Here is a 25,711-nt window from a genome sequence, read left to right on the forward strand (position 1 = left end):
AATTTCACCCAAGGTACCCAGGAACTAAAGGCTCTTAATTCCCTCAGCTCTAAATATACCTTCAGTTCCTCAAAGTCAAACTCTTTTTGACTCAGCATGGGGCTCAGAACAATCGCTTGGGATGCAATGCCCCAAATGGTTTCTTGCAAGTGTATCTAGTGCAACATTAGTTTTGTGTTCTGGAATATAGCTGAAATTATAGCTGTTTGTTCCGTCGGTCAATTTGGATTTACAATTGCATACAACAGGCTTGCTGACAGAGGTGGAAGTAGGGACTCAAATAACAAAATATCCAGATGAGCACCTGAATTGCCAAGGCATTGGCAAATTAGGGCCAAATGCTGGTAAATGGGATTAGTACAGATAGACACTTGATGGTCAGCATGGACTTAGTGGGTTGAAGGGCCTATTTCTCTGCTGTATGACTCAATGACTGAGTCCAAACATGCCGACCTTTCCTGATCTCATTTTCATTTTTCACAGCCTTTGCCGGAGAGATGCAGACTGCTGAACGGGAGGTAAGGCCAATTGCTGGCACTCTGCTCCTAATCAATTGTCATTGGACTTTGTTTCATATGCAATCAATGAATGTGTGTATGCATGGGCCCACTGTTAAAATCCATAGTGGTCTATGGCTTTTACATCAAGCCATACTCAGCATGTTTCTCAGAGAGGGGGTTGTTCAGATTGAAAATATTCTGAGCCTCCGAAGACCTATTTTAAAATCAAATCTGAGCAAGTTCCCAGTGTTCAGCCTCGATCGCCAGGTGCGTGCTGTGGCCCAACGCTTTTTTGGGAACAAGTTTTTAAAAGATTGTTAGATTGACCACAATTTTACTTGCAAAGCAAAAGCACTTTATCAGGAATTTTGGTAGCCGTCATCATCTTAATTGTAAACGCAAGTGACAGATGAAGCAATACTGGAGAAGGTAAGTTGATTAAAGCTCCCAGAATCATAATCAAGGGCTTGTAAAGTTCAATGCAAATTGTCAGGACTTCTGGTATTTTGGATTTGTGACTCTGATCATTTAAACTGAGGCCAACGATAAGGGTTTCTCATCCTCGACAAATCAGATCACTGGGGTCCTGTTGCCTGGGTGGCTGATTCTTGCTGAGTTATAAACTATTAAGTCCTAACACCCCAAACTGATCTTAGTGCAGAAACCCAAAGGGGTTTGGTTTCGGCTGCACCCAATTCTGAGTTCAGCTGGGACAACATCTTGGCTTCAGTTTCTCGTCCACCTCTTGTGAAGGTGGGAATGGTATTTGGTTCCCTCTAGTGACTTTGATTAATTAATGCAGGTTTCCAGCATTTGCTGATTAAGTGTTAATTTCTCCAGACTTTTGTTTATCAGTGAAGAATTAATTAAAAATCTGAAATTATGCATCCTCTTAGACAGCTTTAGTTGCTGTATTTACATTAATACAAATACATTTGTTCGAGTGGTGGCGCCATAGAGTGTGGCAGCCTCGCCTGCAGCTGTTCGTTCTTCGCCCTATTTTTTATTTTTAGTTTGTTAAAGTTTTGTTCTGGAGGCCTTTTAGTCTTTTTATGTGGGGGATGGGTGGGAGGAAAGGGGGGAATCGTTTTTCCCAGTCCCTACCTGGGCGAGGAAGCATCCTTCCTCCGAGCCGCATCTTCGCCCTCTCCATTTGGATTGGCGCGGCCTTTCCTGTCGGAGACCAGCCAGAGCTTCGAGCTGCAGCTTCAGCACTGAGATACCATCGCGGAGCGGGGCGATGCCTTACCCTGGTCGCTGTGTTGGAGTGCTGGGCCTGCCGACTTCAACATCGTGGAGCTGTGGTCTGCGGAGCTTCCAGCCGCGGCGGCACTGACTTTATCAAGTCGGAGCCTGGGATCTCTCGCCGAGGTCGCCAGTGTTGGAGCTCCGCCCAGCGCGGCCTGTGGACTTCGAGAGCCGCGATCTCCGGGAGGAAGCAGCCATTTTGGAACGCCAAGCCGCTGTTCCAACGCCGGAGTTCCATAATCCCGGCGAGAGGGCCTGAAACATCAGGCCGCCGTATAGCAGCAACTGCGGAGGCCTCAATAGATCCCGACCACGGGTGAACATTAAGAAGTGGACTGAACTTTGCTGCCTTCCCTCACAGTGGGAAACGTTGATCCCGCTGCGGGGGGATGTTTTTTATGTTTAATGTTAAATTCTATAATGTGTATATTTTATTTGTGTGCTGCATTGACAACTCAAATTTCACTGCACCAATTGGTGTATGTGACAATAAATGTCCTTTATCCTTTGTGTTGATGGTATTGTTAACCCTTTGGCCCACTGAGTCCAAACTGACCCGCAATTTTCCAATTACATTACTCTCACATTAATCCTATTTTTATTCTCCCCACATCTTCATCAATTCAGCCCAGATTGTACCCATCACATACACAACAGCCAGGGTACAGTCCTCTACCCCATTGCAGACATTGGACATTTCATGTAATTGATGTGCTACAATGCTGAGAACCATATTCTGCCCACTGTATATTCCCCATTGCTCTATCAATTGTACTTGAGTTTGACTTGAATGTATCGATGTGTAGTATTATCTGATTTATTTAGATGTTTTTCACGACAAACATGATAATATTAAATTTAAACCAAAACCCAAAAGGTAGTATTTCCAACAGTCCAGCATTTTCTGTATATTGTATTGGAGAGTTAGACCAGTCTTTTTAGTTGAGTTTTTGAGTTGGACTGCAACATGCAGTCAAGAGGTGAGAATGCCACCCTCTGAACGACAACTGACACCAGTAATCTAGCAGCACATCCTAGGAGAATGCTGGTTCATTTTCTAGAAACTCAAAACAAAGTCACTCCTCCCTGAAAAATAAAGATCACGCTTATGGCTCCCTCATTTCCATTTCCCATCTAATTTCATCACAAGGGGAAATGGACTACAGTGGCTGCATGTGACAATGGCCAATGGTTGATGGAAATGTGCTGAGCTTAGATAGGAATGTATCTGCAATGTGACCTTATATGGATTATCAGACTAGGATAACTGGGAGGAGACAGCAGGGGAGCTGAGGAAGGGGAGGAGACAGCAAGGACTAACAGAATTGGGAGAATTCGATGTTCATGCCCTGAGGGTGTAGATCCCCAAACGGAATATGAGGTGCTGTTCTCCTCTTTCCTTTGCTGCTCGCCTGCCCCACTATTGAGGGTTCCCTTGAAATGAGAATAATTTCTCAAACTATCAGTAAATTCTGCTTCTGTAGATTGTCGTGAGGGGTAGATTGCACTTAATAATGGATGCACTGCAGATGGAAATGTGGCATTTTGTTTAATATTGAAAATAATTTTAGTTTCCTTAATTCTGTTATTATGTTAAAAATCTAGTTTTACTCGGATGTTATCTGCCAGTTGAAATTTGTGATATTGCCTGTTGTCTTAAGACAAAAGGATAGCCATTTGGCCCATTGAGTCAATGCCGGCAGACAGGAGAGGGGAGAATAGGGAATGATTTGGGTATAAATGGTCCTTCATTATTTTAGTCTATGTCATACAGCACAAAAACAGGCCCTTTGGCCCAACTTGCCTCCAACTTGCAGACCAAGATGCCCCATCTACATTAATCCCACCTGCCTGCGTTTGTCCCAATACCACCCACTTTGGTGCTGTATGCAAATTTGACTATACAAGGAACAGCAGATTATTTTAGCTGCTTTCCTGTGGCTGCTTCAAGTGTAGATGAGTGTAGGTTGTGGTGGTGGTGGTGGGGCGGGGATGTGGATGCAATAGGGTGCGGGAGTCATAGCTATGTTATGGACTTGGTTACATAAACAGTTCTCCAATTTCTTGCCGTCTTGGTCAGAACTGTTGCTGATCAAAACTGTGTTGCATCCTGGTAAGATACTTTCTACAGTATATCTTTAGAAGTTGGTAAGAGTGGAGACATGCCAACCTTCCTCAGAGCTGTTGGTGTGCTGTCTTGGCCACAGCTTCATTGTCTTTAAGCCAGGACAATTTTTTTTTTGACATTTACGCCTGGGAACTTGAACCATTTCCACTCTGGCACTGGGGATGTGTACACCACCTTACTTCCCAGAGTCAATGAGCAGCTCCTGCATCTTGCAGACATTGAGGGAGAGGCTGAGAGATTGGCCATCATTGCAAATTAATCAGCAGGGGTGACAAAGAACTTCCAGTTGGACCACCAACAACAGCAGTTTTTACTATGTAATTTTGATGGGGTAAGAAACGACAGGTGACCCATAAACGTCCAAAACACAGTGATCAGAAGTATCTAGTAGGTACTGTTAACTCCCTTCACCCCATGAGAAATGGGCTCAGTGCAGACAATCAGGCAGCCACACCAGGCAGGAACCTCATCAATTAACATCACTCAATGTTTGCTGGGCTTTGGACGTTAATGCATTCTTCAGGCCCTTCCACATAGAGCATGAAGATTTACTTGGTGAATATGGCATCCAAAGCATCAAGGTGCTGAGAAACTAAATCGAGGTTACTCTTGGAGACACAAAGAACTGCAGATTCTGGAAGCTCGAGTAGAACACAAAATGCTGGAGAAACTCAGCGAGTCATTCAGCATCCCTGGAGGACATGGATAGGTGAGACTTCACAATTCTGATTCTGAAGAAGGTTCCCAACCTGAAAGGTCACCTATCCATGTCCTCCAAACATGGAAACATAGAAACATAGAAAATAGGTGCAGGGGTAAGCCATTCAGCCCTTCGAGCCTGCACCGCCATTCAATATGATCATGGCTGATCATCCAACTCAGTATCCTGTACCTGCTTTCTCTCCATAACCCCTGATCCCTTTAGCCACAAGGGCCACATCTAACACCCTCTTAAATATAGCCAATGAGCTGGCCACAACTACCTTCTGTGGCAGAGAATTCCACAGATTCACCACTCTCTGTGTGAAAAATGTTTTTCTCATCTCGGTCCTAAAAGATTTCCCCCTTATCCTTAAACTGTGACCCCGTGTTCTGGACTTCCCCAACATCGGGAACAATCTTCCTGCATCTAGCCTGTCCAGCCCCTGAAGTCCAAAGATGTTGCCATCCAAAGATGCTGCCATAAACCCGCTGGGTTACTGCAGTACTTGGGTTCAATCCGAGTTACTCTTACCAGGCCAGACGGAGCTTGAGAACGATAAGGAATTTGATGAGAATGACATGCGCCATGGATGCCCCAGCCAGGTTCTCAATCCTCTGGAACTCCCTGCCAACTGGTTGGCCTCTGAACCAAATTATGTTATGCCAGCCTAGAGTGGAATATTGTTCATTAAAGCTACCTGACTCTCAAGGGTTGTGTTAACCAGGTCTTGCCATCAAAGTGAATGTAGCAACATTGATAAGAGGCATCGTGTTTTAATTCTGTTATAGTTAAAATGTCGGGTGCCATTGAAATGTCATTACGTGCAATGTCTGACTGAGTATTTGGAATTCCATGATGTTTATGATCCATCGAGTGTTTTTCTGTGTACGAGCTGCTGCTGGTGAAAGCCACCCTTGATTCTAAACAACCATTGTTAATTTCCCAAGCGCAATTCACGCTCCGCCTTTATACAAGGAATGACACTTTCCCATCAGCCTGGCCAAGAACTGGATGCCCCCCGATGTAAAATGACCTTTTTCTAATCTGTTGTTTTTATATTCCAGTGGTCTCCAAGGGCGTTAACCTTATGGCCCAGTCAGTGAGAAATAGAGCCTGCCATTCTGAGCATCGGAAGATTGATGAGAGTTGGGCCTCCTGATTACGTACTCACATTCCCTTTGAGATGTAACGAAGAAAGGTAGACAGCAGTCAGCTGGAAAAGATACAGATAAAACATTTATCAGATCTGTAATTATAGCCAAACAAGGTTTAAAAACGTTGCCTTCTATTTTTATCAATAACAATTACTTTGATTCTCCGGTTAGTAACCCTGTCCTCTTGAAGCAAGACTGTAGAGCAAGCACATTCAACTGTTATTGCTGATCCCTGCTGCAGCGTTTGGACCCATCCCAAGTATGCTACAGCATGGTGCAATATATTGGAAATGATACAATGTCCTGCACGTTTTGGTTATGTATCTTAACAGAAAGGTTTTATGGCTGATTTCTTTTGTGAAGAAGACATATATAAATCTGGTTCAAGTTGTTGTGAACGTTGAATTTAGTGGCTGCTGCTGCAAAGGTCAGCTGGTAAATCTCTTTTATTTTTCATGAGGCAGCCTGACCAAGAGTGGGAGATCCTTTCTGTTGTTCATTTAAATACTATACACATTTCTAAAATTGTGCTGTACACAGTCTGCAACTATTCTGGTTTCACTGCCTCACCTCTATAGTTTCCCTCAACTGGATAATCATCATCTAATTATTCTCATATGCATCCCTGAGTCACCAATTCCAGTTTCAGAAACCGACTCCATCACCTCAGCACCTGCTGGTCATTCCACATTTACCTCCCACCGTATTCTGATTTACACACTGCATCTTGGAACCATGACCTAGTAATCAGTCGTGTGGAGAATATCATTGGCAGGTAGCACTCTGTCATGAAGGAGTGAGAAATGTCTCACCCACCAAAACTGATGTCCTTTTTCTGCAGTGGCATTAGAAGTGCTCCTGAATTATGTAAAGACTGGAGCTTTTCTTTGAGCCATATTTTTATCTGGAATGCCGATGACTCGCCAGGCTATTAAGTTGTCCAATGTTGTGGTGTTTGAGATGCCAGGCAGATTCTCCTTCTCTGCTGCTGTTCTGAGAGCTCATGCAGCATTTACAGGTCAGCTGTTGGTCTGTCACTTCAGGCTGCTGGGCTTTTCTTGATATGTTTTATTCAGAAAGGTTTACAGTCTAAACAGAGCAATGTTTTATTTCAGTGTTCACATTTTACTACTGGTGCCTGAAGCTGCCATCCATGTCATAGAATGAACACAAAGTGCCAGAATAACTCAGTGGATCTGACATCATCTCTGGAGGACATGGATAGGTGACGTTTCATGTCGGGACCCTTCCTCAGACTCAATCTAAAAAAGGGTCTCGACCCAAAACGTCGCCTATCCATTTCCTCCGGAGATGGTGCCTGACCCACTGAGTTACTCCAGCACTTTGTGTTCTATGCAAGATTACAACTTCTGCAGTTCCTTGTGTCTCCATGTCACAGGATGAGATGATAAGAGAGGAGGGAGGGGGCATGGAGCAGGAATAATGGTATGTGTGTCATCTAATGAAACGAGAGCAGTGTACAAAAACAATTACATTGTATTAATAAATAGAGAATTGCACTGTAAGTGATTTTTCTGACCTTAACGTGTGAAGACAGTGCCTGAATCTGATTCCAGTGATCAACGTAGCAGAGTGCAACCTCTAAAAAACAGGCATCCACTATAACATTTAACTGAAGGATTTAGCAGTCAGCACAGATGAGAGAATTACAGCAATAAGCAAGGGCCTAAAAAAATGCACTGCAAAATATTCTTGAATGATAGTTCAGTCGAGGATAAATTAAACACCTAACATGCTGGGATGTTGAAACTGAGAATGAGTATCTGCTCCGCAAATGAAGTGTGAGAAGTAGCTGCCATCAGAGTTAATGCTGAATTCTACACGAGATGAAATGGTGCGTTAAACGTGAGTGTGCTGTCTGTCATCCAGTCACTGAATGCTGGAACAATGAAGTGCAGAACAAGTGTTGGCAGGAGGGAAGGAATGAGAAGTGAACCACCCTGTGACCGCTCATGAGCACCAGCTGTGGAGTAAGGTTCAAAAAGGTCCGATGGGTCCAGTTTAAAGTTTCTTGCAGAGGTAGCTGAGGAAAGAGAAAGTGTGTCACTCATTGACCCAAACTGTCAACAGATTAGAGAGGCTGAGATTCCTTATGCCCCTGTCCCACTTAGGAAACCTGAACGAAAACCTCTGGAGACTTTGCGCCCCACCCAAGGTTTCCGTGAGGTTCCCGGAGGTTGCAGGTGGTTGCCGGAGGTTGCAGATAGTGCAAGCAGGTAGGGAGACTGAAAAAAACCTCCAGGAACCTCCGGGAACCGCACGGAAACCTTGGGTGGGGCGTAAAGTCTCCAGAGGTTTCCGTTCAGGTTTCCTAAGTGGGACAGGGGCATTACTGCAGTGGGCTTGGGATAGCCTGAAATGTCAGCATCCATAGCTGGTGCAACATTCCCAGTAGTGAGACAATTTCCCTTGCCAGCAGACCACATTGACACTGGACTGCCAAAGCAAATGCTCCACTCTGACTTTTATCAGGAGAAAGTACTCGGCAGACAGAGGATAAAAGTCACGGATTTGCTAAACTTTCGTTGAAGATCAATTCTTGGCAAACTCTGGCCCAAGATACTGAAGGTAGACTCAAAACATCTGGAGTAGTGTTGAGAATCCAAAGGGCATTGGGAGCACTTGGATGCTCTATTAATGGGGCAGAGAGAGCTCTCCACTTCACAAACAACCCCCTTGGATACTGACTGCCCCCTCCATGGACAAATCAGCACTCCCCACTTTAGATTCACCAGTCACCTCAGAACCTACAAACCCAGAGCGAACCACATGGTCCTCAATCCCAAGGGACTTCCTGAGCAGTAGAGGAGCATTGGTGTGATTGGTCACCAGGAAGGAATCCTGCTGCACCAGGCTCCTCACACAGTTAACAGTATCAGTATTTGGAACACAGCACTGGGAGTTTTAGTTTAATCTTTTATTTATACCGTGCAGGAGAAAGTGTTGTAGCAGCAACAGGTTTGGTGCATCCTTATGCCTGGTTCAATGAACATTAAGTGCCTTTTAACTCTGTTACCATGGCAACTGTGCCCACTCCCCTGTTTTAAACAACACATGACATCCTAGAGATTCTGGAGACCATTCTCCTGAGACAATAACCCCAATTGGATGTGGTTTGTAGTGAAGAAATGATTCAGGGCTGTGAAAATGTTGCAGAAGAGGAGTCAAATGAAAGTTTAACCTAATATTTAATGTTGAAGATGTTAATGAGCTCATTACCCAATGTTCTGTTTGCAGTAGTGGCTATCTGCAGAATAACCAAGGCCCTATCTTGCAGCAAGCACCCAATGCATCAAAATAAATGGGTATCTTTGGAGTGAGACTGGAACTGGAATAGGGACAGAATCTTCAGGACACAGTGACCAAATGTCAGAAGTGGAATTACTATTAAACAAAGAATTGGCATATTTAGCCGTCCGACCAAGCTGAGCTATCTAATTGCTTTGGTAGGAATCTGTCAATACAGTGAAGATGCTGACCTTGTCATACATCCTGTAACTGGGAACAGAAACACTACCCTCGACTTATCCTTTCAAGTAAATCTCATTACGTGGCATTACATCTTTCATTACAGCCCGATTTAAATAATTGCCACAGACCTCTGCCTCTCAGCACACAGACTTGACAAGCAAGTTAAAAATTCAGCAAAAAAAAACTCCACTGGTGCAGGAGGAATGTCAATGTTATGCTTGTGATTAAACAGAAAGATTCAACTGAGTATCTTAACATAAAGCTTACATGTGATTTTTTTTCCCCAGTGCTCGTCAAGGTCTCTATAAATAATACATATCTGTGTCTGTGTATGTCTCGGACTGGCTTCTGCCTCAGGCAGTTTTACATTTAACAGATAATTTGTCAGCAAACTCTGGGAAGGGGAAAATGGAGCTCATTAATTTTTGCTAATCTGCATTCTTCCTCTTTAATAATGTATTGATTACTCTCATTTTTAAAATCCCTTGTTAGCAGAGCTGGGAGTGAGGGTCAGATTCTGATGGATGATTCTGTTGGTGCCCACAAACTGCCTGTTAAGTGATGAGATGAGCACCTTTCAAACTGACCTTCCACAGCCGGGCAGCTGAGCTGCTTGTTGAGTCAGGTCATAAAAATCAATATCCCCCCCCCCTGCCCCCACCCTGACAAACACCCAGAGCAGAATCATGGATGAACACACCCATTCATCAGTCAGTCTTGTTGATGCTTTTCCCTGCCCCTGATGGTGTATTAATCAGTTCTGTGTGCCCGGGCACCTGCATGGGCATGTTGACGGCTGCAAAATATCCCCTGTCATTTGGTGATCATTAGCTAAATGCAACTTTAGGTTAGTTCATTATTGCTGTGGGCAACTTATGCATTAATTTATCTGTGGAAAGGATTAGCATGCATTAATTTCTCCATGCTACAGGCTGTCATGTATCAGTGCATCACCACTCATTGGCTGTTTCTGCACAATAATTAATCACACTGAGCTCTCTCTATCCCCCACCTTGCATCATCTTATCGTTCTTCACTGACAACATTATTACCAGCAGGAACAATTATTCAATGTCTGGTTCCATTGAACCAGAACCAGATTGTTAAAACAGTGTAACAGAAGACCTCCAGTGAATCTGGCCCACAACTTTGATGTTTCAGTCAAGCACGTGGGCGCGTGTCTTTCATGCTGCCATTGTTCATTCTGTCCGGCACGCAGAGTAAGACCTGTAAACCATCAGAAGTACCCGCTTCTTTACAGAATCGCAGTCAAGGTTGCCACTGTGCATGCTCAACCTGAAATCGCCATCTTTGTTGGGTGAATCCAATGCTTGATATTTGTGACAGGTGGCCTATGCTTAACTTGTGAGTTATCACATATTCTTCATGTTCACGGTTTTGTCTCTCAGTAACAACAGGAGCCTGATCAATGAACCTTCCCTTGAAGTGGAGTTTCCATTGTGATGAATGAGATAGGTATAGTAACAACTGCTGGGATTGGAATCCATGCAGTTGAGAGTAGAGAGGATTTCTTGCCTTCGTTTTCCAAGATAGTTACAGTACCAGAGAACAGGGAGAGTTCTTCAGATCCATTCATGTTTGAAGGAAGAATTATTACTATGTGAGAAGGTAGGAGAAAGAAAATCCATTTTGCTAAATGATCCAAAATTATTTATTTAAAAAGGTGCTGGATCTTAAAAGGGAACATATTCCAGGGCAAAAAGGACAATTCTGCCATGTAGCCTCCTCAGTGAACACAAGCAAGATGGAAAGTCACTGTGAATGGTATCCAGACTCCTTGTGATTTATTCTTTCTCATTCAATGTTCTCTCTCCCATTCCCACTATTGGAGGATTGGAAATAGAATTGGATAGAGACTCTTGTTCTCTACTTTGTTCCATCATTGCACAATGATAAAGCAAAGTCTGCCACCTGCACCATTTCAGAGCGGAAATCTTGATTTCTGAACCAAAATGGTCAACACTCACAAAAAGCAATGTATTCTTTTACTGATGGAAGGCATTCTCATTACAAGAAAGATCCTATTTTAAGGACCATTATGTACAACAGAGATTTTGATTTTGAATTGTCGCAGGCTTCTTGACTAAGATGTTTTCTTCCTCATCTAGTAATTTGCATGGTATTCTTAGTTTAGGTGAGAATTGTCAAGATTTGATACTTCCTGGAAAGTCTGCTGTGGAGGTTCATCCAAAATGCCACCATGCAGCACTGAGTAGACCATGAATACTGCACACTTGTGCTTACAACTAAAGTAGTGCTGAAATATCATAGAAAGTTACAGGGCCCTTTCAAATTGCAGGTATTCTAAAAGTGCTCTGAAAGTGTTATGTCAAGACCATAACTTTCACAATGTTAGGAGTATGTTTGATAGAACTCAAATCCTACAATGACATTTAACTAAACAACAGCAAGGCTCCGTCAACTCTTTAAAATCTTGCGTACACAGCTGTGAGATTCTTGAAATAAAGCTCTCAAGCTCAGCTGGAGGGTGAGCTATTGTACAAGGTAAGGCGTTCAGCTTGTAGTCAGTAAGGTGGGAGTTAGAAGCTTTATGTGATGCTTTGTACAAGCTTGACTTTATTCACATTGTTAGAAAAGCCGGACTTTCTTACTGAGCCATCTCACGCTGACATTAAAAGCTCTTTCAGATATTCAGCTCTTTCCCTCACCCGAGCCAAAGTAAAAAATATTAATAAATAATCAAATTGATCCAATAGTTTGTTATTTATCGGGCCTATAAATAGTTTCATATCCAGGGGAGCAATTCAGCTGAAACAGCTGGTACTGAATTCTGTTGTTGAGTACAGTAATAGCCTACAACCTTGAGGAACAAAACCTTCACATCAGCTTGTCACCTTTCTGACCAACCCTTTGGTTTCTGTGCCATCCTGATCGTTTCTGCCTTTTATTCATTTCTCATTGATATGCCCCCCCCCACCCCCCCCCCCCCCCCCCCCCCCCCCCCCACTGATTCTGCAATCCCACTAATGTTCTCTCTGCCTTGACTTGTCCCTTCTCTAATATCTTACTCCTCTTAATCAGATATTTTCTCTTCTCTTCATTGTGAAGCCATTGGAATGCTTGTTGAAGTAAGGAAAGTTGTGTCTTCGGCTGATGGGAAGAGAAACAGGAGATGGATTAGGTGTTTAACACCTAGAAATAGAAAAAGAGGGAAAACGAGAGCAAGGAGTTCCAAAGTCTTGGATAAATAAAGAACAAAGCTAGAAGCATTATTTCTCAAAGTTTTTTAATAACATATTCTTAATTGCTAATGTTCTCTAACCTAAAAATAATTGTTGACATCAAGGAATGTTCGCTACAACACTCCTTTGCTGAGAATGCAAGCCCGAGAAAATATATTCTATATAATGTCTCTTCAAAGCTGTTCAGGGTTACATAGCTTTTCACATTACAATCAATTGCAGAATGGACAAGAACCACAAGCATAAAGCAACGATCAACATTAGACTCCACCTCGAAATATTGCTGCCACATAACAAATAACAATGTCCATATTCACATGAGTGTTTATTTCTTGATTACAAACAAGGGGAGGACAGATACTGCCAGCTTTATTTGCTGTGGTGAGGGTAGGATGTGGTTGTGTGGTGAGGACGTACAAAGTTTGCAGTTTACATTCTTGGCCATTTCATTTTTGAGTCTTTACCTGCTCTGGTTCCTCTGGCACCCTTTACGAAAACTATTCTCAACAAAATTGCCCTCAACCTTTGCAAACTTCCTATTTTCTCTTTGTAATAACTGCCTTATTTTCCAACCACTGTAAAATATTTATTTTTGTACATAAGAAGCTCAGTTGAAACATAACTTACTGGCAGCATTGCAACAAGCGTCACAAGTGTGCAAATGCAGGTCAGCATAGAACTGTCGTTAATTTTACCTCATTCAAAAAAGACGAGAGCCACGGAAACAGGCCCACCATGCTGCCTGATCAATACTGATCAATACTAATCCCATTTACCCTCATTAGGTCAATGACCTTTATGTTTACTATGTTTACATATTCAATTGTGCTACTGCAAGCAAGAATTTCATTGTTCTGTCTGGGACAATATGACAATAAAACACTCTAGACTCTTGCCTTGGCAATTTAAACACTTTTCTAGACACTTCTTAAATGCTGTGAGCGTATCAGCCTCCACATAGTAAGGTAAAGTGGGAAATGGAAGTATTTGTCCTGCAATAGATGGTTTCAGTTCAGAATTCATACAGGTATCTGCATTTGCTACATCTGACCCATTTATATTTGATATTATACTGAACAGATATTTTTGTTGTTAATTAACACAACCAAATTAATGTAACTAAATACATTTTACAAGAGGAGTAAATCCATCTGCACTCTTCCTTCAGGGGTAAATAGTCTTATGGTCCCTTCTATGAAATATTTATCATATTTATCATAAGAATTATATCTCCACGGCATGAACAGATAATTTCTAATTTGCCTCCTTGAACAGGGAATCATTTTATAAAGATAGACTAAAAGGTCACTTCCAGCTCATTTGTATTTTTTTGCTTTCTCAGTCTCAACTTTATTTCTGCAAATGTTTGTCCCACTCTCTTACCTCACGATGTTTCTCCACCACACTTGTGTCAGACATTATTACCCCTCTTTCCACTCGGCCACAGAGTGTGGGTTCAAACCCCATCCCATTGATTGGAGCACCTCCTTTAACATGAGGAGGCGGGCCATTGTTACTTGTGTCATTCTTTCAAACTGAGCAGAGATGTTCTTCCCAGTATCCTTCCCATCAGATTATTAAAACAAATAATCCGGACCTTGTACACAAATTGACTGCCACATCTTTAGTATTACAGCTGTGACTTTAAAAGTTGTTCATTGGTTATAAAGCATTTTGGAATGTCCTAACAAGTGGATGTAAATGGTAGTTCTTTGCTTTCATGAAGGTTTGGTGAGAAATAAGATCATTGGTGCACCACTGTCCTCCAGCACTTCACCCAGGTAACTGCACTTCCTGTCCCAGCGACAGTAGGATTTCATGGATGCCAATAAGATGGAAGATCTTCAGGTAATTATTTTTCTCTTATTTCTAATTCAGAACTATGGCACCTCTACTGAGATCAGATAGATTGGGCAGTTTAAGACTTTATTCTGAAAAGCACAGGAGGCTGAGGGGTGAAATAGATGTGTATACAATCATGAGGGTCATAGATAGAGTGAATCCAGAGTTTAAGCTTCAAGAACCAGAGGGCACAGGTTTAAGGTGAGAAGGGAAAGATTTAATAGGAACCTGAGAGGCAATGTTTTCTCCCATGAGGGTGGTAGGTATATATAACCAGCAGCCAGTGCAAGTAGTTAAGGTAGGTCCAATAAAAGATTTAAAACACATTTGGACAGGTATATGGATAGAAATGGTTTAGAGGGATATACTGTAGGCCAAATGCAGGTAAATGTGAATAGCTTAGATGGGGCAGCTTGGTAGGTATCTACGAGTTGGGCCTGGGGCCTGTTTTCATGCTGTATGACCGTATGAGTCTGTGACCTGAAGTAACCATTCAAGTCATTGCTGGGACTCCCTACTGTGTAGCTCAAGACAGACCCAGATGGAGATTAAGGAGGTATGCATTGCCAGTTTCAAAAGGAAGATACAATAATCAAAATGCCAGTATTGTGCTTGCCTCATTTTTGGGAAAAGTCAGTGAAAGAGTAAAAGGTCATTTCAATTAAGAGCATTGTATATACCAAGCAAATTGATATATGGCAGTGCTGCTCGAGATTGTATTTTGTATTAAAATATAAATGCCAAGACAAACATTGCAACCTGATAAATGTCACAGCACGGCCAGCACTGACTAGCTCAGACTTCTGTTCTCAGCGGAGTCCAAATGCACTGCAGAGTCCACACCCGCAGCAGAGGCTAGGTAACTCAGGCATCGTGTCAGGGGCACATGTTCTACAACACCCTGTATCTTTGATATGGTACAAATGCCCAGATGATGCAACACATGAGTGGTTCAGGGCTTTACTTGTAACAGAATTTAATTACAACCTAATTGTTTTACTCTAGCACTGGAGGTGAATAATTCAGTTCGATGTTAGGCTTGAGTTTAGCTTATTGTCACATGTACTGAGGGACAGTGAAAAGCTTTTGATGCTTGCTAACCAGTCATCCACAATGTACAGATACATGACAAAAGGGAATAATACGGATAACATTTAGTACAAGATAAAGTCCAGTAAAGTCCGATCAAAGATAGTCCAATGAGATAGATAGTAGTTCAGAACTGCTCTCTGGATGTTGGGAGGATGGTTTTGTTGTCTGACAACAGCTGGGAAGAAACTGTCCCTGAATTTGGAGGTGTGCATTTTCATACTTTTATACCTTTTGCCCATTGGGGGAGGGGAGAAGATGGAGTGGCCAGGGTGAGACTCATCCTTGACTATGCTGGTGGCCTTGTTGAGACAGAGTGAGGTGTAAATGGAGTCAATGGAAGGGAGATTGGTTTGTGTGATTCAGCGACTGGTTGCCCACAAATTGGGCAGTGAGATTCACACCGAGGATACGTGTTGTGGTATCAGCATAAATAGGGGGTTGGAAGATTGCAACCTTCACGTGGTCAACTAGACGTGCACAAACAGAAGATCAAATAGAACAAGTTGTCCCCAACTTTAAGCTGTGCATGCCACACGAAAGAAGAAGAAGAAGAAGCATAAATAGGACTGTGACCTTATGTGAGTTCATACCTTGGTCTGTCACATCATGACAAAGTTAACTATATTTATCCCTATGTGGACTTGGACTAGATACATAGTCAATCCTCATTATTGCAGCCTTGCAGAAAAGCAGTGAGATACTATGACCTGTCCAACCGTTATCCTTTCCAAGTTTGATGCACTCTTTAAAAAAAACATCTTTCAGGAGGGAAGAAAACCCTTTTCCTGGGCAATCAGTCAATCTCTGACATTTGGCAAAAAGTATTTGCTCTATCACTGGTCCCCACCATACTTCTTCCTGTGTGTTGAAACTATTTAAGCTTGAGGTCCTGTATGGGAGACTGTGGCCTTGATTGAGCAATATCTCAGCACTGGAGTACAACATATGAGGCTGATTAAACAAATCCAATCTATCTGAAGACCACCTCATCGGGAGATTTTCATTCATCACAGATTCATGGAACATATTATTAACTGCAATCAGGTAGCACTTTCCAACTGCTCACGATGCTTGGTTTGGGTTTGACTGAGACCACTTGACCTCATACCTCACCGTGGATCCAGAGAGCTCCATTCCAGGGAGGTGAGAGTGACTGCCTTTGACATCAGCAGCATTGAAACAGGCTTTTCAGCCCATCTCATCCATGCCAACCAAAATATCTTCATGAATCATTCCTGGATTACTTTTCATATTGTCAGGTAGATGCTGGGTAGGGTCAAAGACAAGCAGGTTTATCATAGACTTGATTGATCCCCAACTTGATGCAGACTACAGTCTGAAGCAGTGGAGTCAGAGATTCCGCACAGCAGTGGCCCTCAGTGTGATGATTTGCAGGCTGTTTTCTTGTTTGTGTTTGATCTGAAGCCAGGAGATTCATGGGGTCTGGAATCAACGTTGAGGATTTCTGAGGCTATCCCCTGCTACCTGTGAACTACCCACGGATTGTAATGGAAGAGTCTGGACTGCTTTCTGTCATCTATGATTGTGTGAGAATGACTCCCTGAAGCTGTTGTTTACTGGTCAGTGAGACGATTCGCCCAAATTAGATGCTGGTCCCGAGATACCCATGAGGAAAACATTGATAGGTCAAAGAGGCTGGGAGCAATCTCACTCTGTTTAATTAATGTGGGTGGTCTGACAATTGGATCCTCATTATTTTTTAACTTGGCAATTACAATACAACTGAATAAGTTCTCATACCTTTTCGGAAAGCAGTTTGTAGTCTACTGCACTTCATGAAGTTACACTCCTAAAGGCCAGCAGTGTCATGCTGTCCCTTTTAGTATGGACAAAAGAATGTTTGAAGAGCTGGCAGTGATTCAGTGGTGACACAATAGAGGACAGTAGCCGGCATGAAGATTGTGATTAATTGTACATGTAGTTTTACTCTGAGAAGGGCAACAGTATATTTCAGATGATAGAGAAGTGAGAGAATGGGAATATAGGGTCTGGGATATTAATTGCTTTCTCTAGCCTAGCCGTAGAGTCATAGAGAGAGAGGCCCTTCAGCCCACCTTGTCCATGCCGACCAAGTTGGCATATTGGGCTGGTCCCATTTCCCCCATAGCCCTATAAATCTCTAAACAGTCCTGACGCAGTCTTTAATGGTGGTGGGAATGAGACTAGGAAGAAGCCACCTCAGGGGACCATAACTGATCCTGTGGTGATACACCCCCTCCCACAGCTGGTAACATCTGTCATCAGATAAGTGGAAACATCCGCTGCTTTTACTTTGCAGAGGAAGTTATAAAAATGGATTTGTTATTAAGAACTAAATATATCAGGAACGTTGTGTACACTAAACAAGCTTTTTGCAGCTTAAAGTTTTCCTCTGAGCACAAACAATACTCATGAGACTTGCTGTCAACCATTTCCTTCCAATAGTTGACCTTTATTGGCCTTAAAGGCATTTCTGTGACAGGTCTCATAGCTGTCTATACAGTTCAACATTATGTGCTGTATAATTGATTGTTGGAGGTGCATGCGAACATTTCCTAATGTTTTACACACATTCTCACTGTAAAAGCTACTCAATCATAATGAAGACCCAAAAAAATGGATTTTCATAAACTCCTCTCTGGTTCATGAATGTCCTTCAGTGAATGAAATCTGTCATCATTAGTTTGTCTGGCCTAATGGGACTCCAGACCGACAATGTGAGTTGATTCTTACAGACCCTTGAAATACCCTGGCAAGCCATCTCTTTCTTCCAGCAGGAAGAATAAATCTGAACAGTCCACCTGACATTGAACTAGGTACCAAATTAGGATGTGGCAAAGGGGTCTTGCAAAGTCCTCCAGCCAATATCTGGTTGGTGTCTAAACTAGATGACCTGAATAGATGATTCTGAAATTATCTCCACTATTCTAGACTCTACAGCTAAAAAGCCCTTCTGCATTCACTGCATGAATCTCTTTCTGAATCTTGCTTGTTGCAGTAAGATCACCTTTCCTCGATACCCGAATGGTGTATAACAATCTTTCTCAATCTCAGATCACAGGCCAACTCTTTCATCCCAGGAATCAATTCAGTGAAACGACACTTCACTGACTTCAAGGCAAATATATCCTTCTGAGTGATCAGAGGCTAAAATGGCATGCAGCATATCAAATGTGTTCCTATCACAGTCCTGTTCAACCTCATTCTGGCAGCCCTAAAATCACAACTTCCGAAGTTACAATACTTCTTGGTAAGTTAAATAGACAGAAATGTAACTTTGCACATATTCTGTCAATTCTCTTCCATCTATCCATTATCTGAGGGCAAATATTTAAATTCCGAGAATTAGTCACACAGCAGACTTGCTCCATAGTCGCACATACTCCATAGGATCACAGCTATGAACAATGCACTCAATTCCTCCATTCCATCTACTGTGGGTTATGTACAGCTCCTCTGCACCAGAACTGGAGACACAGTGGTACACAGGTGGGAGGAATACTCCCTGGGAGGCCTCAGCATTGATTCGAGACCACCAGAAATCTCAGGCATCAGGTTAAACGTGGGCACATGAACCTCCTCCACTCTCGACATTCAGTGGCTATGTATAAAGAGGAGTGATTCACATTCTGACCCCCCAAAGCCTCTCCACCATGTACAAGGTACAAATCAGAAGTGTGATATTGGACTATGTCCTGTCTTAGTGATAGCATCAGGTGAGTATACAACAATCATCTTCAATCTTCCTCGTGCAGCCTCCACTGCGAGCATAACCACAGACTCCCTCCCACACATGCACCACCCTGAGGACAAATACCTGAGCACAGAGGTCTGACCATCATCCCATGATGCCAGCAAGAGTTACACAGTCTGAAGTTAATTAACCTATTACATTATGGAAACCTGACTATTAAGGCCAGATTGAAATCAGGGCATGACTTTAAATTACAAGGAGATCTCACGTGTGGAATTAGAGCACATACAACTGAGCCATGTATAATGTTTGGCACATTAATTCAGATTGCTTATTCATACTGTATTATCTTTATTGTAAAACCTTGGGTTTGGAACATCTTCCCAGTAACTGTTGTCCTTTTAGAGTTAATCATATTATTAATTATTTTTGCTGTTTAACCTCAATAGAAATATAGAAACATAGAAACATAGAAAATATGTGCAGGAGGAGGCCATTCGGCCCTTCGAGCCAGCACCGCAATTCATTGTGATCATGGCTGATCGTACCCTATCAATAACCCGTGCCTGCCTTCTCCCATATCCCTTGACTCCACTAGCCCCTAGAGCTTTATCTAACTCTCTCTTAAATCAATGGTTAAATTTTTTAAATCAACTGAGAAGTAAGGTAAAATTAAAATATCACTTGGTTCTTCATTTATAAAGAAAGTAGCATTTTATGTGTACATGATACGGCACAGACATCCAGTAAATTATTCATATCTTATAGAGCTGTAGAAGATCATGAGGGGAATAGATAGGGTGAGTACACAGAGTCTTTTTCCCAGGGTAGGGGAATCAAGAACTTGAGGGCTTAAGTGTATGGTTGGAAGGGAATGATTTGATCAGGACCTGAGGGGCAAAATTTTCCACACAGAGAATGTATGGAATACCGAACCAGCTGCCGGAGGAAGTAGTTGAGACAGGTGCATTAACAACATTTAAAAGAGACTTGGACAGGTACATGGAAAGGAAAGTTTGAGGGGAATATGGGCCAAACATGAGCAAATCTTATTAGAATAAATGGGGCACCTTCATCGGCATGGATTAATTGTGCTGAAGGTCTAGTTCTTTGTTGTCTGACTATTGCTATATCGGCTCACAATCCCTCAATTCAGCATATCACTTTATTATAGAATGCAATTTAGATATTTAATATATCTAAATTATTCTCCATGGATTGTCACCTTGTCATGGTGGAGAAGCGTGTGTGGTCCTGAGATCCTGAGAGCGATGCCATCAGGTGCTATGCTCCTGGTAGGGCCACCCATGGTGGTAAGGTCGAGGGGAAGGTCTCTGACAAAGAGCAATCCAACCAAGACCTCAACGGTGGAATAAGCAGAGGATGATGGCTGACTTTAGTGGAGGGTTACAACAGCTGGGAAGGCGGATGAAGACTGCAGCAAAAAAGGGTCCCTGGTTGTCTTGGAATCCAAGCCAGTGGATTCTGACCCAGATCTGTCAAGGCCCGTGTGGCGGCTGTCTGTGCTCCAGTCTCCCCACGTTAAACAAAGTTACGCACAGGGGTCCTCCATGAGGGGACAGTCATACTCGTTTTGAATGACCACCGATGATGATTTAACATGATTACATTTAAATATTTAAATTATCTAAAGAAAATCATGAATTGAGCTGCTTGCAGTGCTGAGCAGAGTGATGGTGAATGTTCTGTTTCGCTTCTGTCCTCCCAGAGCAACCATAGTTTTCCGGATCACATGAACGTTGACAGCAAAAGAAGAGGTAGGTATATCAGTTTTATAAATTAACAATTTACCTGCAGATATCAAATGTCACAGCGTGGCTTACTATGGATAAAGGTTGACTTCATTTTCTTGGCCTTAAACCAGTCTGGTCATTTGTCATCCCCTGAAGAGCAGTGTCTGTTTCTTCAAAAAAGGGAGAAATGGTTATTACCTCCAAATTAATCGCACTCATTCTCTAACATATAATCGCCATAAAACCATCAGGCCAGGACATCCTGTTGCTGAAAGTAACAAACTAAAGTAGATTTGTCTACTTTAGCAGAAATTCTACTTGTCCCTGAAAGAGTCAAGAAGCAGGTGCAGGCGTTGGTATTTGTGTTACTTCATCACAGCTCTGATACTGCAGCTGAATTTGGCGCAGAGTTTCATTTGAAGGGAAGCTGTCACCTGCCTGGCAAAAATGCTTTCTGACATGGCCCCAGCACTGAGCAAATCCAGAAACTAAGCCCAGCCGCAGGTCGCTCGTTGGGAAACAGACAGAGTTGTATTGCAGCAATCCCAGGCAAGCATATGCCCTTCAATGATTGCATGCAGGAGGTGGGACTGCCCTTGAAATCTAAGAATACAACTGAAGACATGATATCTGTACACTGTGAATGGCTCGATTGTAATCATGTGTTGTCCTTCCACTGGCAGGTTAGCACGCTACAAAAGCTTTGCACTGTACCTCGGTACATGTGACAATAAACTGAATTGAACGAGATGCGAAGGGAGATCGCTACTCTCATCAGAGATGCTCAGGCATCTGATGTGGTAAATGAATGAGCAGCATGTCTCATGTCAATGCACTTCATACCAAGTTTCTAATGAATAGAAAGTGCACCATGCAACCATCTCCACTGCCTCCCCCATCCCTTCCCTGTACTTAACTTCCTCCTGCCAGTTTTACAAAGGCAAAACTCAGCTGGTCAGGCGGCATCTGTGGAGGGCACAGAGTCATTGAGCACTGAATTAGGCCCTTCAGCCCAACCTATCGACGCTGACCAATGTGCCCCATCTAAACTAGTCCCCTCTACCCATGACCGGCCAAGATCACTCTAAACCTTTCTTATCGATGAACCTGTCCAAGTGTTGGTTAAATGTTGTTATTGTACCTGCCCAACTATCTCTTCTGCCAATGGCAACATACAGTCAACAGGTCAGTTTGAGACCCATCTTCTGTATCCTCCATCTTGATTTTTGTACCTATTTCTTGGGAAAGGAATCCTCACCTCAAGGTCTCCAGCACTTCTCCTCTTGGACACACCCGTCTGGTCTTTTGCCTTCCCTCTGCTTTTTCATTTCTAACAGTCAACGTGACGTTAATGCCTTGCCCTCTCCACTACCCTCACCCTCTGCACTCGCCTCAACCCCTCCGAAAACATTTCACCTTGTGCAGCCCTAACCTGTTCCGGAGATCTGGGAGTACTGATGACATCTAGTTATATGCAGGGATAAGACACCTCCCAGTGGCTGCATGGTGCAAGTGAAAGATCTGCGACCTGATCACAATGAATGCGCTTCCTTCCAGAAACAAAACAATCTGTAGTATTTTAAACTCACCTCCTTGTACTCGTGGAAAGGTTGTCAAATAATCTGCATGCCGATTCTGGATAAAAAGATGGATACACATATCTGAAAACAAATCATAAAAATACTAAAGTGCCTCTATTCAGAGTTTCTAATTATAATGACTGTATCAAAAATAGTACACTTGGATCAAATGTGAGTTGATTTTGCTGAATACTTTTTCCACATTTTGCAGTTGCTATATGGCAGGCTTTCAGCACACATGGTTGCAGGAAACAAACCGCGCAGTAATTTCTGGCAGAGAGCGTAGCCTTCTCTCTACAAGCTTCACCACATCCTCTTCAATACATTTGTTATTCAACACATAAGTAGAGTTAGGATATTTGTATTCTGCATACCCTACAAATTTGGCAGATAAAGTTAGAGATGGTCAGTTTAAATATAAATAAGATTCATACAAAATGCCAGACACAAAATCTGGTGGTCAGAGATCCCCGAGGAAGTAGTAACAGCATAATAGAATTTCACAAGTTATAGAATTAGGGCATTCGGCCCATCGAGTCTACTCCGCCATTCAATCATGGCTGATCTCTGCCTCCAATTCCAATTTTCCTGCTTTCTCCCCTAACCCTTGACACTCGTTCTAATCAAGAATTTGTCTATTTCTGCATTAAAAATATCTACTGACTTGGCCTCCGCAGCCCTCTGTGGCAATGAGTTCCACAGATTAACTACCCTCTGACTAAAGAAGTTCCTCTTTACTTCCTTTCTAAACGAGTGCCCTTTAATTCTGAGGTTATTACCTCTGGTCCTAGACTCTCCCACCAGTGGAAACATCCTTTCCATATCCACTCTATCTATGCCTTTCATTATTCTGTAAGTTTCAATGAGGCCCCTTCTAGCCTCCAGTGAGTAGAGGCCCGGTGCTGAAAAGTCTTTTGTCCATTACCTCCACAGATGCTGCTTGGCCTGCTGAGTTCCTCCAACACTTAGTGCTTTGCTCTTTAATAGCTTAAGCCAGTTAGCGAGTATAGAATCTCTACTCTGCCACCAAAACGGACCAGACTTAGATGCCAAAGAACAATGAAGTCATGCTCTCTGTTCTATAAACACAACTGGAATGGGTTCAGGCGAGAGGCTGATGTACATCAGACTCAAGGTGAGGGTGAGGTCCACCATTCTGCTCTACAAATGAGTGGTGAGAAATCCCTGCTTTTAAATTATACTTAACTTAACTCATCTCTGAGAGCTGTGAGGCAATTTGAAATATTATTGCTGCTAATTATGGCCATCAATTTCTCTAGAACTCAAAATTATTTCTTAGAATGGCCATGACACAGCAGTGGCTCACTGATGACTGGTGAATAACACAGAACTGATCCCCTGCAATTACCTTCCATTGGCTTTGCCTTTATTATTGCCTTGTGTACTGGGATTCAGAGAAAAGCTTTTTTTTCTTCCTCTCCAGTAAAAACATACCATACACGAGTACAATCACACCATACACAAGTACAACAGAGGAAAATGCAGAATATATTGTTACAGCATTGCAGCATTACAGTCATGGAGAAAAAGTGCAAGGCCCGCAATGAGGTAGGTTGGAAGATTGGGACTACATCTTAGCTTATGGCAGCAGCTTTCAGTACTTTGAAAACACCAGGAAAAAAACAGTTCCTGAATCTGGTGGAACATTCTTTCATGTTTTTGTATCCTCTGCCTGATGAGAGAGGGAATACCTGGGGTGGTAAAGAGTCTTGATTATGTTGGCTTCTTTCCCAAGGCAGTGAAAAGTGTACATGGAGTTGATGTGGGGAGCCTGGTCTGTGTGATGAACTGGGCTACATCCACAAGTCTCTGCAATTTGATTCTTCCCAGACTGAACTGTGATGTATCCGGATAGTATGTTTTTTACTTACCGGGAATTTTTATTTCATTGAGAATCGTAATAGTGATCAGCAGCATTTTACATTGATTTGTATTTTGCAATCACTGAAACATAGTGCTAAGCAGCATTATTATAGATTTATATTTTTTGATCACTAAAACATGCAGTGGAGTGCTAATGATTATTGAGGTTCGATGTGCTGTGCTCTGGGAAAAAGGATACACGTTGTTACATCAATATTCTGATCATTTCCTCTTCAATCGCACCAGGATGAATATTCATCACACCTGAGAATTTTTAACATTTTGAATGAGGTTTGATTTAGTCACAATTAATTCCCTCCACTACCCTATGAGTCCCAGACTAGACCAGACCAGGGCCTCACTATAGGGGTCACATTGCCAACTGCTGCTCTTCTTTCTTGGCCTCTCCTGCACACATTGATCTTGAGGGCAGCATGTGGTGAGCATTGAGACATCTGCTGTGTAGAAGGATGTGACGGGGAGGGCTCTTCTCACCACCAGCCCAGCAAGGTCGTGGTGTCAGAGAGTTCTCGGGATGGGGCGTTCTGTGTGGGGACCGATCTAAGAGGATGCACCACCTCCTTCACCCACATGGCTTGGTGACATGCCACGCAGGCGGCTTCCTGATTGGCTTCTAGTCAAAGGCATTTCACTATACATTTCTTTCTACAAAGTACATTTAGGATGCATTGTCCGATTGAAAGGAATTCCCAATCTTTACACCAGTAACTTCACGATAATTTAACATCTGTATGACCAACATCTGTATGACATTTCATACGTCAACATCATATGTACCAGCTACAGAACAATGAAATTCTTACTTGCATGATAAAGTCCGGGGGAAACGTGTTCTTGGGGATCATTTTGATAAATGATCATTATGATAATGGTTGCAACGTTTTCTCCCCCCCTCCCCCCACCCATTTCCCCCCCACCTTCACCTGCTCCCCTGCCCCACCCTCACCTGCTCCCTCACCACCCCCCTTGCCACGTCATCCCCCCATCCTCACCTGCTCCCCCACCCCATCTCCTCCCCACCATTAACTGCTCCCCCATTCCACCCTCACACACTCCCCCATCCCTCCCTCACTATTTGGTTTCACTGTCTTCACTTGACCTGGATGTCACCAGGGAGTGCAACAGACTTGTTTGGTCTGAGTGAACAAAGATGAATTTCAATCTCAGTCATTCCATGAAACATAGAGAAAAGCCATGAAATATGTCACAAGCTTTTTATATAACATCCATAAATATATAAATGATAGCTTACATTTTATGATTTGCAGAAGGATGGAGGGTCTTTCATACCTGTATTTCCAATTTTAAAGATTCCATTTCTCATCACAGTCTTTGATATTGCAAAGTCTCTGCAGATCCCTGCAGCTCGGAAAGCACAGACGTCTACATTGAGTT

At 42.7% G+C, this 25,711-nt stretch overlaps 1 long non-coding RNA gene across 1 annotated transcript; it reads right to left on the reverse strand.

Annotated features, from left to right (window-relative positions):
• Positions 1 to 4,324: 4,324 nt before the first annotated feature.
• Positions 4,325 to 24,912, reverse strand: LOC129711970 (uncharacterized). Its single transcript, XR_008725974.1, has 3 exons — positions 22,421 to 24,912; positions 20,890 to 21,001; positions 4,325 to 5,792 (listed from the first exon to the last, which is right to left on the reverse strand). It is a non-coding gene; the product is annotated as an uncharacterized LOC129711970 (long non-coding RNA).
• Positions 24,913 to 25,711: the final 799 nt, after the last annotated feature.

Source organism: Leucoraja erinacea, chromosome 31 (genome assembly GCF_028641065.1).
Source record: "Leucoraja erinacea ecotype New England chromosome 31, Leri_hhj_1, whole genome shotgun sequence".
NCBI lineage: Eukaryota > Metazoa > Chordata > Chondrichthyes > Rajiformes > Rajidae > Leucoraja > Leucoraja erinaceus.